This window comes from Panthera pardus, unplaced genomic scaffold (genome assembly GCF_024362965.1).
Source record: "Panthera pardus isolate Hobbes unplaced genomic scaffold, ASM2436296v1 HiC_scaffold_16, whole genome shotgun sequence".
NCBI lineage: Eukaryota > Metazoa > Chordata > Mammalia > Carnivora > Felidae > Panthera > Panthera pardus.
This window is the reverse complement of record NW_026526721.1, coordinates 132,659,429-132,672,583: the sequence shown is the minus strand read 5'-3', so window position 1 is coordinate 132,672,583 and position 13,155 is coordinate 132,659,429. Positions and strand designations below refer to the sequence as shown.

Genomic DNA, 13,155 nt, shown 5'->3' with positions numbered 1-13,155 from the left:
AGGAGAGGCCGTACTCCTAAAACAAAAATTAGTACCAGTGGATACATTGCTTCTCAAACTTTGCTTAAAAAATTCCCATGCCCACCCTACACCCCAGACCACTTCAGTCAGTCTTGGGGAAGGGACCCAGACGTCAGTATGTTTTGCAACTACAGGTGAGGCCAGTATGCAGCTATGGCTGAGAATGAGTGAGCGGGTATAAAGTGCTAGATCGTTGGTGTAAGTGTGGGTACTCCCACTGGTTACCCTCAGGTGGGTCACGTGTGCTGAGATTTTGTTTCCCTTCAGCCTTTGGACTGATGGATTCTTCTGCAGGTTGCCTCCAGTTCCCTGATGACTGGTTTCTTTCCCCAGAGTGCTGAGCGATTGTGTGACATGGTGTAGACTGGGAGGCCCTGGAATAAACAGTTGTCCTCAAACTTTAGCAATGCGAGAATCACAGGATGTAGATTGCTGCACCCCTACCCCTGGAATTTGTCATTCTGAAGTTCTGGGGTGGGGCCCAAGATTTTGCATTTCTAGCAAGTTCCCAGGCGATGCTTCTTCTTGGGTGTTGCTGCTACAGGGACCACATTGAAAACCACTGGGTTAGGCCATGGGCAGTGAATCCCACCCCCCCAGCAGCCAGAAACATCCGTCTTACCTGAGTTCTCCACGTTTCAATTGTAACTGAAAACTAGCTGTCCCCAGTGGACACCCCACCTCCCCAGGGCACCCTAAAACCTTAAATGGTTATCCATCAGAAAAGCCAACGCTTCTCAGACTGGCTTCCTTTTATCTTACCTTCATCTCCTGACAGTCGTTCCATGAACCTACTCGGTGTTCCTGAGATGGAACCACACATTCCTGCCCCTCTGCCCCTGCATGTACCGTTGGCCATGTGGAGTGCTGCCGGCTCTCCACCATACTCCAAGGCTGGGTCCTCTCTCCTGCAAGGTCCAGAGAAAGCTTCCCCTCCTCCAGGCTCTCTTCCCTGAAAGCCCAGCCCTTGGGGTTGACCAACCACTGTGGAGGGGTACAGAGGAGGACACAGGAGGGAAGGATGGATTTGAGGATGGGAAGCTGCATTGATGGGTTATGAGGGTTTACAAGGCAGTTGCTGGGTGCAGGTGAAAGGAAGAGAAGTGAGAGATGGGTTTAGGGGCCAGTTTCTTGCTGCCTAGTGGGTTTGTAGCCAGTGGCCTGGGGTCTGCAGACAGCCCCTCCTTGGCTCAGAGGCCTTGGCCCACTCATTGAGGGCAGGAGATCATAGCCAGGCTCTCGGGACAGTCAGAACTGTGGCTCTGGCCACAGGTGTAATGCTCTGGCCAGGTGTATTGGGGGCCCAGTTACAACCCCAACATCTCGATTGACCTTTATTTTCAGTTGCATGGCTCATCACATTTAGCTCTAACTATGCCACCTTAGAAGATCTGTAGGCTGTGGTTGTGCCCCACCAGTCATGTGTCCCAGCCTCTTCCTTGGCTCTTTTCTGGAAGCCTTTGCCTTAATTAAGTCTCCACCACCTCTGTTCCCTGCGCCCCTTTTCTGTTCCTTTGCTTTGCCCTTCCCAGCCTGACCAGGCCCCATACAAATGAGCTCAAGTTGAAAACCTAGAACAAGTGTGAATGGATGAGCTTGAGTCTGTGATAGATCAGGGAGTTGGCCAGGCGTGACACTTGGCTGCAGGGGCCTGCAGGTGTGGGTCCCCCTTTACAGGGAAGCCCAACATGGTAAAGTATGGAAAGTAAGGAAAAGAACTGGGGGATGGGGTGGTTATTTGCATTACAGGAGGATTCTTGGTTTAAAGTGAGTTTCATCATGGGGTTCCTTTAGATGGAGCCTCAAGTGCTCTGAAGTGTTTGTTTTTCCATCCTTAATGAGGTATTTATTACCTCTCTCTAAATATGATACCTGCAGCTTTAGAACATAACAGATTCATCTATAATATTTGCAGCTCTTCAGCTGAATTGAACATAAAGTCACTGATGTCAGGTTTTTTGTTTTTTTGTTTTTGTTTTTTTCTGGGTAAAACAAATAGACCAACCAACCTTGAAGTAAAATGTCAGAAGCCATGAAGGAGGCGGGGGGTGGGGATAGAAGGCAGGCCCAAAGCAGCCCTTGATGTTACAGCATAAGGCAGGAAGTCCCCTGGTCTGAGTTGGGGGTAATGGCTTTTTACATTCCCTAAACCTTACGCTCATCCCTGAGGGAGGGTCCTCCTGCTGCAGCCCTTAATCTTAATATCAGAAAGACTGTTCTACTCCTGTGCCATCTCTTGACTCTCTGAGGATCCCTGCAGATGATGAGATTGTGACAGGAGCAATGGACCTGACTGATGATGTTATCATTATTGTAACAATAACAACAGTACTAATAGGTAATCAGCCATGTACCATGCTCAGTGCAAATTAATCCTCACAGGATCTTGATTTTGCAGACGAGTAAACAGAGCTCAGAGAGGTTACCCAAGATGCCTGTGGTCACACAGCAAATATGTGATAAGGCTAGAATCAGAACTCAGACTTGCCTTCTTCAAATCCTTTGCTCATAAGTAGCGTTGGCTGTACCATAGGTTTCTCTGGTACAGTTTGAGGCTTGGTAGACTGTGGCCTGTCATTGAAAGACCCCATTGTGACAGCCCTCCCTTCAATTGAGCCCTGTTCTAGGAAGAACTGAATGTTTTGGTGAATGATGTAGTGGGGATGAAAATGGCAACTGATTGTTATGCTGTGTGGGGTAACGTGCAGGTTCATATGCTTGAACTCAAGTAATCCTTACAACTCTATAGGTGATTTTTCAGTCTTGTGGTATATATAGATGTAGAGGCTCATTCACAGGGTTGTTGTGCAGGGGACAGCTTGAACTTCAGTCTTCTGACTCCATGTGACCTGTGATCTTGCTGCTGCCCAGGACTTTCAAAGTCTGGGGCTTGGAAGCCGTGTGAAGATCACACTGTCCATCGCCTATTGAGAACCACTTTCTTCTTTGTCAAAATCACGAATGTGGTTAATAACCCACTAGAGTATAGTGTTGGCTTCCTTTCGCTGCTGGTTTTAAAATAGGGCTGTTTGACCTCTAGCTCAGATTTGGAAGGCCAAGTCTGAACTCGGGTACGTGTGGATGGCTGCCTCTTAGTCCCAGTTTTGTCACTATGCCAAGCTCAGAGGTTATCCTGTGCTGAATATAGACTCCTCCTTTGCTGAAAATAGTATGTGCAATAGGGTAGGGAAACATTTTTCTTTCCTAGAAAATCGCTCCTTGCTGCTCTAGGTAGCATCGACTTCTGTGAAACCATCTGTTCCTTCCAGTATAATTTCCAGACTATTAGATTAAACAGTTTCTCCTGACCCACTTTCGGCTTCTGTTTCCTTTCACTGTTCATTAATAAATTGTGTAGCAGAGTGTTCGTGGAGAGCGTGTGTGTATATTTATTTAATTTCAGTTTGGGCAACAGCAGTTGTTGGGTGCTGTGAATTTATTTAATTTCCTACCTGTGTTTCATTTTTGTTTCAGTTTCTGTAATTGCTCTGAGTCGGTTGCTTTTTTTTTGTTTTGTTTTTAAGACTCATGAAAGGAAGTCAGCAGCATGAGTTATGAGTTGAGGTTCTGGTTGGGAGGTGTGCTAAAAACAGACCCTGTTTTTATACTGAAGACGCAGAGTGGTAAGGAAATCGGTTCCCATAAAACATGTCTTACTGCAGATAAATATGCTTTTACAGAGTTTGTGGGGATTTTTAAAGATAAATGAGATAATATGCATGACATGGCTTTAAGCTTTTCTGAGCAAAGCTACCATGTGCGTCTTCTGTATTATTGCTGCTTTTGATAATGCAAGCAAGTCTATTAGTATTAATGTTATTGTTAAATATTCACTAATGGAGGTAATAAGATTAGATTTAAGAGGAAGGAAGGCATTCTTTGCATTCCTTTCTTAATGTAAAAGTCCTTCCTGCTCTTTTCCCAGCTAGTCTGAAGCCAGACCAAGAAACAACACTCAGTGTTGTGTGAGGAAAAGCTCAGGTTTGTATGTGTGTGTCTGCATGCAAGCAGTAAATTTCAGCGACTTAAGTCTGCCTTCAGTGAAATGAAATTTCTTGGTGATGACTGTTATCTGTCAGAGCAAAACCAAATTATTTTTCTGCAGAATTCATAAAAGCAGCGCTGTAGTAGTGGGAATAATTTTTATCAAATTTGGTTAAAATGAAACAGAAAACAAGTTAATGTTCTATGTGTTCTACTAATGTTACTAGCAATATTGCTTCAAAGGCTTTTTATAAAGAAGCTTTCTCCAGCACTTTGACCAGACTTCACTGATGCTTCAAAGAAAGGAGGCTTGTTGAATGTTGTCTATGAAATATTTTTGAAAACAACTCTGGTGTGAAAAGGTAGAGGATTCTGGCTTCAAGTTGGATGTCACTGTCATCATGTCTAGAAAGTCATTTGCTCAGTTCTGTGTTTTAGACATATTTCAAGCTGTTCTTTATTTACAGGCCAGATCTTTTGATAAATAAAGATTACATAGGTGATGGGTACCTGCTACACTTACCAGCAGCTGAGATGTTTTCCCATTTTATTGCATAAACATACTTTTCAGGTACATACATAGGATTTATTAGGAGGAGGATACATTAGTTTGATAGTCTTCTTCTCCAGAGAGGAAGGGGATTATTTCAGTTGGGTATCCCAGGTGTAAATTCAGAATTGTGTAGTAAGCATGAACACAGTATGGCACAGTTGGGAGTGAATGTTGTTTTTGATCCAAGACTGGTAACATATTCTTACGGGAGCTGGCATACTTAGTGGGGTGGACTTTCCTTAATGGAGAAATCAGTCTTTTCTGATAAGCTTATTCAGTAAAGTTAATTCATTGGATATTTATTGATTACTTGCTCTTTGTCAGGGCGGGGTCCCTCAGTGTAGGAACCAATGTCTAAAACATTCCATCCAGTTCTACATTATTAATGTCCTACCCCAGGGTCTGGTTTCTCTGGAAACCAGTTCATTGCAGGCACAGCCTTTATAAAGTCTGTGTTTTATCTTGGAAAAGCATCTGCTTTGACTTACCATGATCTATCTTTGACTTGGTGGGTGCTGCATGGCTGGAGATTTGTCTACTGTGTGGTGGGCACAGGAAGGCCCTGGAAATCTCAGACCAGGTCTGATCCCTGGGCCCACCAGCTGCAGTGTGGGAAAACCCCTGGGTTAGTGCCTCAACCAAACCGGCTTCCTGGAAGTGAGGGACTTGCCTGGGCTGCTCATGCCCACATCCGAGCTTCTGGGGACTTAGTAGATGCATCCAGGATGCCCTGGGTTTTAGTCTGTCATGCCTTTCTTTGTAAGCAATGGTCTGCTTGGCCAGGCTGAGATAAGCTTATGAAAAAAAAGTTACTGCTGGTTCTTCCAATAGCCTGGGCTGAGTTAATTCCAGGACCAGGACTAGGGACAGGGGGAAGGGCACTGAGGGTTTTGAGGATTGCCTTGTTTTATCCCCCAAATTGATGGCCCATCTGCTCCTTTTCTTACCAGTGTTTCTTATGAATCTGGAAACTGTAAATTAATTCTTATTTCTACTTGGCAGTACTTACTGTGGACTTTACATAAATGGATTAGACCAAAATAACTAAAATCTAAGAAAAAAAAAACAACTGTCTTTTCTCCTAATAGCCTTTACTGTCTTTGCTATAAAGTGAGAATTCAGATGTGGCTTAAGGCAAGCGATGGGGCTAGTGCCCCAGACAGGTGAAGGAACCAAGGTTTTGTTGTTCAAACTGGGAGTAATAGGAGTTGAGAGCAAGGTTAACGGAGGTAAAAACAAAAACAAAAACTTTAAACTCAAATTTTATGCTTACTAGTTGCATGATATTAAACAGCATGGTGCACACCCTCCAAGATGGCCTCCAACAACCCTCCTGATGTTTAAGCCTTTGTGTAATCCCCTTCCCTTGAGTGTGGAAGGACCTAATGACTTATTTCTAGTGAATATGATACCATAAAAGTAATGGGATGTCACTTCCGAGATCAGGTTCCAAAAAGACAGTGGACTCTCTCTTGCTCTCTTCCTCACTTCCTCTGATTGAAGCCAGCTGCCATTTTGTTAGTTAGCCCAGTGGAGAGACCCACATGGCTAAGAACTTAGAGAGGCCAGCTACTAATAGCCAGTGAGAAACTGGGCCCTTGTCCAGCAGCCCCGGAGGACTTGAGCCCTACAGACGCACAAATGCATGAGCTTGGAAGTAGGTTCTCCCTTAGTGGAACCTTGAGATCCCTTCAGCCCTGGATGATGCCCTGAAGCCACCTCATGATAAGCCTTGAGCCAGAGACACCCAGCAAAACTTCACCTGGATTCCTGACTCACAGAAACTGTGAGGTAATAAATGTTTGTGTTTTAAGCCGCTAAATTTAGGGGTAATCTATTATTACATAACTAATATAGGCAGTTCATGTGAAAAGCTTTGTTCTGCTAGGATAGGTAGCATTGTAGAGTGGTGGAGAGCACAGACTCTCTTTCTTTCTTTCTTTCTTCCTTCCTTTCTTTCTTTCTTTCTTTCTTTCTTTCTTTCTTTCTTTCTTTTTTTAACTTTAAGTCCCAAGTTAACATATAGTATAGTAACGCTTTTAAGAATAGAATTTAGTGATTCATCACTTACATATAACACCTAGTGCTCATCCCAACAAGTGCCCTCCTTAATGCCCGTTGCCCATTTAGCCCATCTCCACACCCAATGCCCCTCCAGTAACCCTCAGTTTGTTCTCTGTATTTAAGAGTCTTTTATGGCTTGTCTCCCTCTCTGTTTTTATATTATTTTTGCTTCCCCTATGTTCATCTGTTTTGTATCTTTTTTTAAAAAAACTTCTTTTAATGTTTACTTATTTTTGAAAGAAGGAGAGAGGGTGGCAGAGTATGAGTGGGGGAGAGGCAGAGAGAAAGAGAGAGAGAGAGAGAGACAGACAGACAGACAGACAGAATCCAAAGCAGGCTCCAGGCTCTGAGTTGTCAGCACAGAGCCTGACATGGGTCCCAAATGTACGAGCTGTGAGATCATGACCTGAACCAAAGTTGGACACTTAACCAACTGAGCCACCCAGGCACCCCCATCTGTTTGTATCTTAAATTCCACATAGGAGTAAAATTATATGATACTTGTCTTTCTCTATTATTTCATTTAGTATAATGCACTCTAGTTCCATCCACATTGTTGCAAATGGCAAGATTTCATTCTTTTTCATCGCTGAGTAATACTCCATTGTGTGTGTGTGTGTGTGTGTGTGTGTGTGTGTGTGTGTGTGTGTACACATCACATCTTCTTTATCCGTTCATCAGTTGATGGACAGACATTTGGGTTCTTTCCATACTTTGGCTATTGTTGATAGAGCACAGACTTCAAATTCCGCTTCTGCCACTTACTAAGCTATGTGACTTTGGGAAAGTCACTTAACCTCTCTGTGCCTCAGTTTCCTCATCTGTAAACAGGAAATGTAATAGTTTTGGATTTCAGACCCTATATTCCAGGAAGACTAGCTTGAAAGAGGTGGAAATGGGTATTAATTGACAGAATCCACAGTTTCTGCCCCAGTGAGCAGAAAGAAGGGGCCATATTGGTGGCTTTTGTGATCTTGTACCTCTTAGACTCCCAGATCAGGTGGCTGCCATTTAGCTGAGGCCATTTTTCCAGAGGATGGGGCAGCCAGCACACAGCACCTGAGGGATAGGTGCACGGGTCTGTTAGTGTGGAAGCAAATGATTAGTGTTCATTTTTCTATCCTTGCCCTTTCTTTGATACCATGAGCCATGTCTGTAGCATCTCTCCCATTTCATGCCATAGGCCCTGTTAAGCAGAGAATATCTATTCTCAAAACTAAATTATATGTTTAAGAAAAGCCTTCTGCTTTGACCACAGTTATTCATTAGCTTGGATGTAAATTGCTAAGCCTACCTTCGAATTGTGAAAGTCAAGATTTATGGCATTTAAACATATTGATGAAATGTAAAGGCCCTGTGGATACCCTTCCACAAAGCCCTAGCACTTAGATAAGTAAATGACATAGAAGGAGCTGGAAGAGATGGGCATCCAAAGCCCTCTCTTAAATTTGCAAATTGTTCTTTACAGGATTCTAGTATCTGGTCACCCCCATCAGTAGTAATAATGTTTGACTCCTCCCAAATGTCCCCAGTTCACTGTGGGCTGGTTACTTGTAGATGCAACCAGATTTTTTTTCTCCTTTTTTCTTTTCTCTCTTTCTCTTCCTTTCTTCCTTTTTCTTTTCTCTCTCCCTCCCTCTTCTTCCTTCCTTCCTTCCTTCCTTCCTTCCTTCCTTCCTTCCTTCCACTAGATCCCTGTAATTCAGATACATATTCTAAAAATTAGTATCAAATTTTTTGTCTGAATAAATAAAAAAACACATGTAAATGATACTAGCTGTCCTCAATTCTTGAGAGTTTCTTGTGTCTTCTTGCTGTTTTCATTTTATCTGCTCTCTAGCAGGAAAATAAAATTGCATTCGATTGACATACTCTCCTGCTGGGAACCCAAGATATATTACACCCTTTCTGTGTGTTCCTAGTTGTGATGAAATGGTGGAAAATCCCTGGCAACCTTAAATAAGATAGACACCAGCGATTTATCCAGAATCGGGAAGGAATATAATAATTTACTCATTTTTTCCCCATTAAAGAAACACCATAAAAGTTGAGGCAGCTGATGCCATGTGAACACCAGTGTGCTTTAATAGAGACCCATTAATAATTTACCTTAATAGTGTAATAGTTGCTGTTTTTGTGACCAAAAATTTGTTTCAACCCCTGCTTTATGGATGAAAAGTAGGATCAATTAATATTGAGTGATGATAGCCTCCCTGCGGAGAGAAAATGGGAAATCTTGGTGTCGTCATCCGCCTTGCGACTAAGAAATAGCTTTTCTTAATTGTATGGAACAGAGAAACCCAGGGGGATGTAATTCATTTCTCTCCAGCTTGCAATGTAAATTGAAAGTAAAGAAAAATAACCACATACCAGAGTGGGGATGTGAACTCAACTACTAAGTTATGTCTGACTTATAGGATTTGCTGGAAATGAGTGGACAGTTTTTTTCCTCAAGATGGAGCATCTCCTTCCACAATGGCATTGCTCAAGTATCTCTGATATCTCGTGACCAGAGGGTTTCTCTCTGATGGCAGTATGAAGTCTCTTACTGGAAGTCTCTGCTCCCACATCTTCTCCCGGCTTATCCCTTCTTCTCATCTTGTCTCTGCTTAAATTCCATCTTCTCAGAGAGGTCTTTTCTTAGGACTCTGGCTAAAATAGCCACTTCTCTTGCCCCATTCACTTTTATCCTTCACTCCCTGCTTTACGTTCTTCATGGAACGTGCCATCATCTGAATCTGTTTTAGTGTTTTGATATTTTTTATGGTATCCCCCAACCATAATGGTAATTTTTTATGGTATACCATAATTTCCACCATAATTTTTTATAGTATCCCTTACACCATAGTGTGAGCTCCAGGAGGACCTGACTTCCCTTGTGTATTGCTAAGCCCTCAGAGCCTTGATGCTCAGGGTGCTTGTTAAATGACTGAGTGAGTGAATGAATGATGAGTGTAAAAATTCCATAATGCAAAATAATTTTAAAATTCTTGGACGTGAAAAAAAAAATTCTTGGATATGCACACCAGCCTTCTTTTAAGGTATATTCACTTCAGGTAGATGACACAATCTGAGTTGATCCCCTGAATGTGGATTGGTGCCATTACCCTTATATATTTGTGCCAATAGCCAGAAGTCCCACAATGCAGTCATTCCATGGGTATCATTTTTCTGTAATATGCTCTTATAGAAATGTATATCCTTACAGCAGTGGTCACAATTCCTTATTTGTTCTGTGCCTTTTCCCTTGCTGAATTTTAAATACCTTGAGGATAGAAGCTGTTTCTATCTCATTAACTCTCTATCCTCTGCATCTACCACTGAACTACATGAAGCTGCTTCTGGGAGTAATGAAAGATGCTGGAGGCTGGAACCAGCTGCTGCCACCAGGAGGAAGTGCCACAAAGAGAAGGAGGCCCCTTCTCCCCTCTCCTGCCAGCTAATCTCCATCTGGAGCCCCCACTGGTAGAACCTAATAGGAACCTAAAAGGCAAGAAGGAATGCCATTTTCAGAGTGCTGGCTCTCAACACATCAGGGTCTAGAAGGGTGGATGGACCTGAGTGACAGTGACCGAATGACCAGCACAGTCTACCCCTTCAGATTCTCGGCATCCAGATGTCTTTTCTGCGCATTTTTAACTCGACAGGACAACACAACGACTTCGTTTCTGCCTAACAAGACGTAACTGCTCTTCGTACAGTGCTCTTGCTCTTTCCCCAAGAAGGAGAGACACAGTGTCCTTCTCTGGGTGACATGAGTGAATTTTCTACTTGAGTCTGTAAGATACAGAGTGCTCAGATGGGACTGGAGCAGCTAGAAGAGGCTTCGGTGTTGCTCAGACATGGATGCCTTGACTGTTAGGACTTGGCCTCTGCCCTCAGCCAACACTTCACCTGACTGGGGTTTATCACCTGGTAGAATAATCTAGGAATCTAAATCTTTAGTGGCCTTGAATCCCTGTTGCCTTAGTTTTCCAATATTTATTCTTGGACATGAAGTAACAAGAGGCACTCCAGAGACTGCCTTGGGTTCCATTTTTTGGCAATAATCTAGTTTCCCTTTGGAAATCAGGATCACTTGCCCCAGCCAGTACATTTTGGTTCTGTGGCATTCATAATCCAAAATGGCCAAGGGGCAGAGTCACCTGCCAGTTCATTGAAACCATTGCTAAATTGTCTGGTAGAAGTATTCCTTCCTTGAGAACCAAGACCTTCACACCAGCAGCACCAAGAGTTGTATGGCCAGGAAGCAAAAAAATCTATTAGGAAGAGGAGCCATTCCTTCTTCCACCCCTTGGTTGTTACAATGAAATAGAACTGATTTTGCTTACATTCCTTGTCCTGAGAGAGTGAACTCCCAACTTGTCAGGACGTTGTCTCCCCATCTGGTTCCACAGGGAATGTTGGGCCAATAATTGGTGCTTTTTTTTTTTTTTTTTTTTATTTCAAATCATGTAAAGATTTTTCCAAACACAGTGGTGTCTTAGGCTCTTTCAACTTCAACTGTGCATTTCATGGTGAATCAGTGGTTTAAAAATTGCATTGGATAGAAGCCTATTTTTTTGGCCACGTCTCCTTGAGTGCTTTAAAGAGGCCATCAGATGCCCAAAGATGTCCAGTCCATTGTTCCCAGTATCACTCATCACCATGGGACTGGCTGTCTTTCTGGGGGTGTGCTGGCATCTTTCTCATGGCCCCAGGGCCATGTTTATCTTGGAGGGAGGAGGGAGAATAGCAGCAGCATTAACTAACTAATCAACAGCTATTTATCAGCCCATACCCCCTGCACATCAGGGAATAGTGCTGGTTGGGTGATTAAAAGCAGGGACTTTGGTGGGCACAAATCTGGGGTGAGGCTAGAAGACCTGGTGGGAGACCTGTCTCATTTACTCTTTGACCTTGAGTAAGTTACTCAGCACCTCTGGGTCTCAGTTTCTTATCTGTAAAATGGCAATGTATTTCTCCTAAGTTGTTGGAATTGAATGAAGTCATCAGAAATGGCATTAGGTAGGCCCATAGATAAGACTCAGTAAATGGTATTATACCAGATGCAAGGAAGAGTCAAGGAAGAATCATGTCCCTGAGGCCCTGACAGGATTTACTGCCCAAGACATGAATGATTTAAATGATTCTTTGGACCTTCATTCCCTCATCTGAAAAATGAAGTTGTTTGTCCTAATTGATCCTTCTCCAAGGTCCCATCCACTGCTGGGATGCTGACAGACAGTGGTTCACTGCACTGAGTGAGTAACTATGAGATACAACAGTGTGGAATGCGGCACAGCCCAGGGCGTGAGGATCATAGGCATCAGTTGAGGAGAGGGTGGGGTTCACAAGGGTGAGGGCAGCCCTGAGGCCCAGGGTGATGTCCCCTGAGGCAGGGCAAGATGGAGAAAAGTGGGGTGACTTTGAGGAAAAGCTCCCCCTCAGAGGTTGAAGGCAACTGGGTTGGGGGAAATAGTAGTGCTTCATATTAACAGAGGGATTACAGAAGAATGCAAAGTGCTTTTGTGGCTCTTACCCTATTTAATCATTTGATAATACGGAACTCTGGGTCTTACAAGGTTTATCTGTAGGTGAGATAAGAAGAAAATCAGTTTGTTGAAATTTGGTACCTTGCAGCACCTCCAGTGACCTGGTGTCACGGCATCTGGCCCAACTTTGGAGCCGAGGTAGGTTGCTCTGGCCAACAGTGTTGTAGTGGGTTGTGCTAAAGGAATAGACAAGGTAATTGCATTCTGAAAATCTTATGTGTGTGCACTCACACACAGTAGGAACTAGGTGTTAGCAATGAGGACATTTATCACCAACACTGATTTTCTAACAGCATTTAAAGGGGAAAGGAGGCTCTCAGATCACCCCACCCAAGTGTGACCCTGGGCAGATGAAGGAACTGAGACCAACCTGGTGGCATGCCAGCCCCTGGAAGAATCCAGATTTCTTGGTGACTCCCAGTCTCACCATGGCCCCAGATTGGCCACATACCTCACCTTTTCATCATTTAACATTGTGTTAATCAGTTAGGGTTCAGATGTCCCCTCCTGTGTTGTTAGGGAACCAACTAAAATCCTGTGAAGGTCATTACGGGTTGAGACAAAGTCTGCCTCTTTCAAATAGGAAATCACGTTCTCCTGGATTTGGAAACATAACAGAATGGCTGCCTTGCTGAGGTTCTACGCCTCGGTCAGGCCAGGGGTTCCTTGTAATTCCAGAACATTCGAGCTGTTCTCTCACGGATGCCTTCTGGCCAGTCTTCCCACATACATCTGTCAGAAGCTATAACCGCTGGGCTTCTCCATGTTCTCCCTTCTGTCTCTTGCCTCAGTTGTTTGACTGGGGTCTTGTTCTGAGACATTTTTTAAGATTCTAGTTTCTTCTCCTCACCAGATGAGGCCCAGGACGTTGGCTCATAGCTCAGATTTGTATCTACCTGTGTAGATGATCTTTGTTGCTCTTATATATCCAGTGTTTAATGAATTCCTGTATCTCATTTCTCAAACTCTGTCCTCTGTCACAGGAAGGAGAGCTCTGTG

General features: G+C 43.6%; 1 protein-coding gene and 1 long non-coding RNA gene across 5 annotated transcripts in view; both read left to right on the top strand.

Annotated features, from left to right (window-relative positions):
* Positions 1-13,155, top strand: part of RFTN1 (raftlin, lipid raft linker 1) — a 207,871-nt gene that overhangs the window by 28,864 nt on the left and 165,852 nt on the right. The window lies entirely within an intron of this gene.
* On the top strand, positions 2,141-11,021 carry LOC109258683 (uncharacterized). Its single transcript, XR_002076377.2, has 3 exons — positions 2,141-3,644; positions 3,947-6,349; positions 9,899-11,021. It is a non-coding gene; the product is annotated as an uncharacterized LOC109258683 (long non-coding RNA).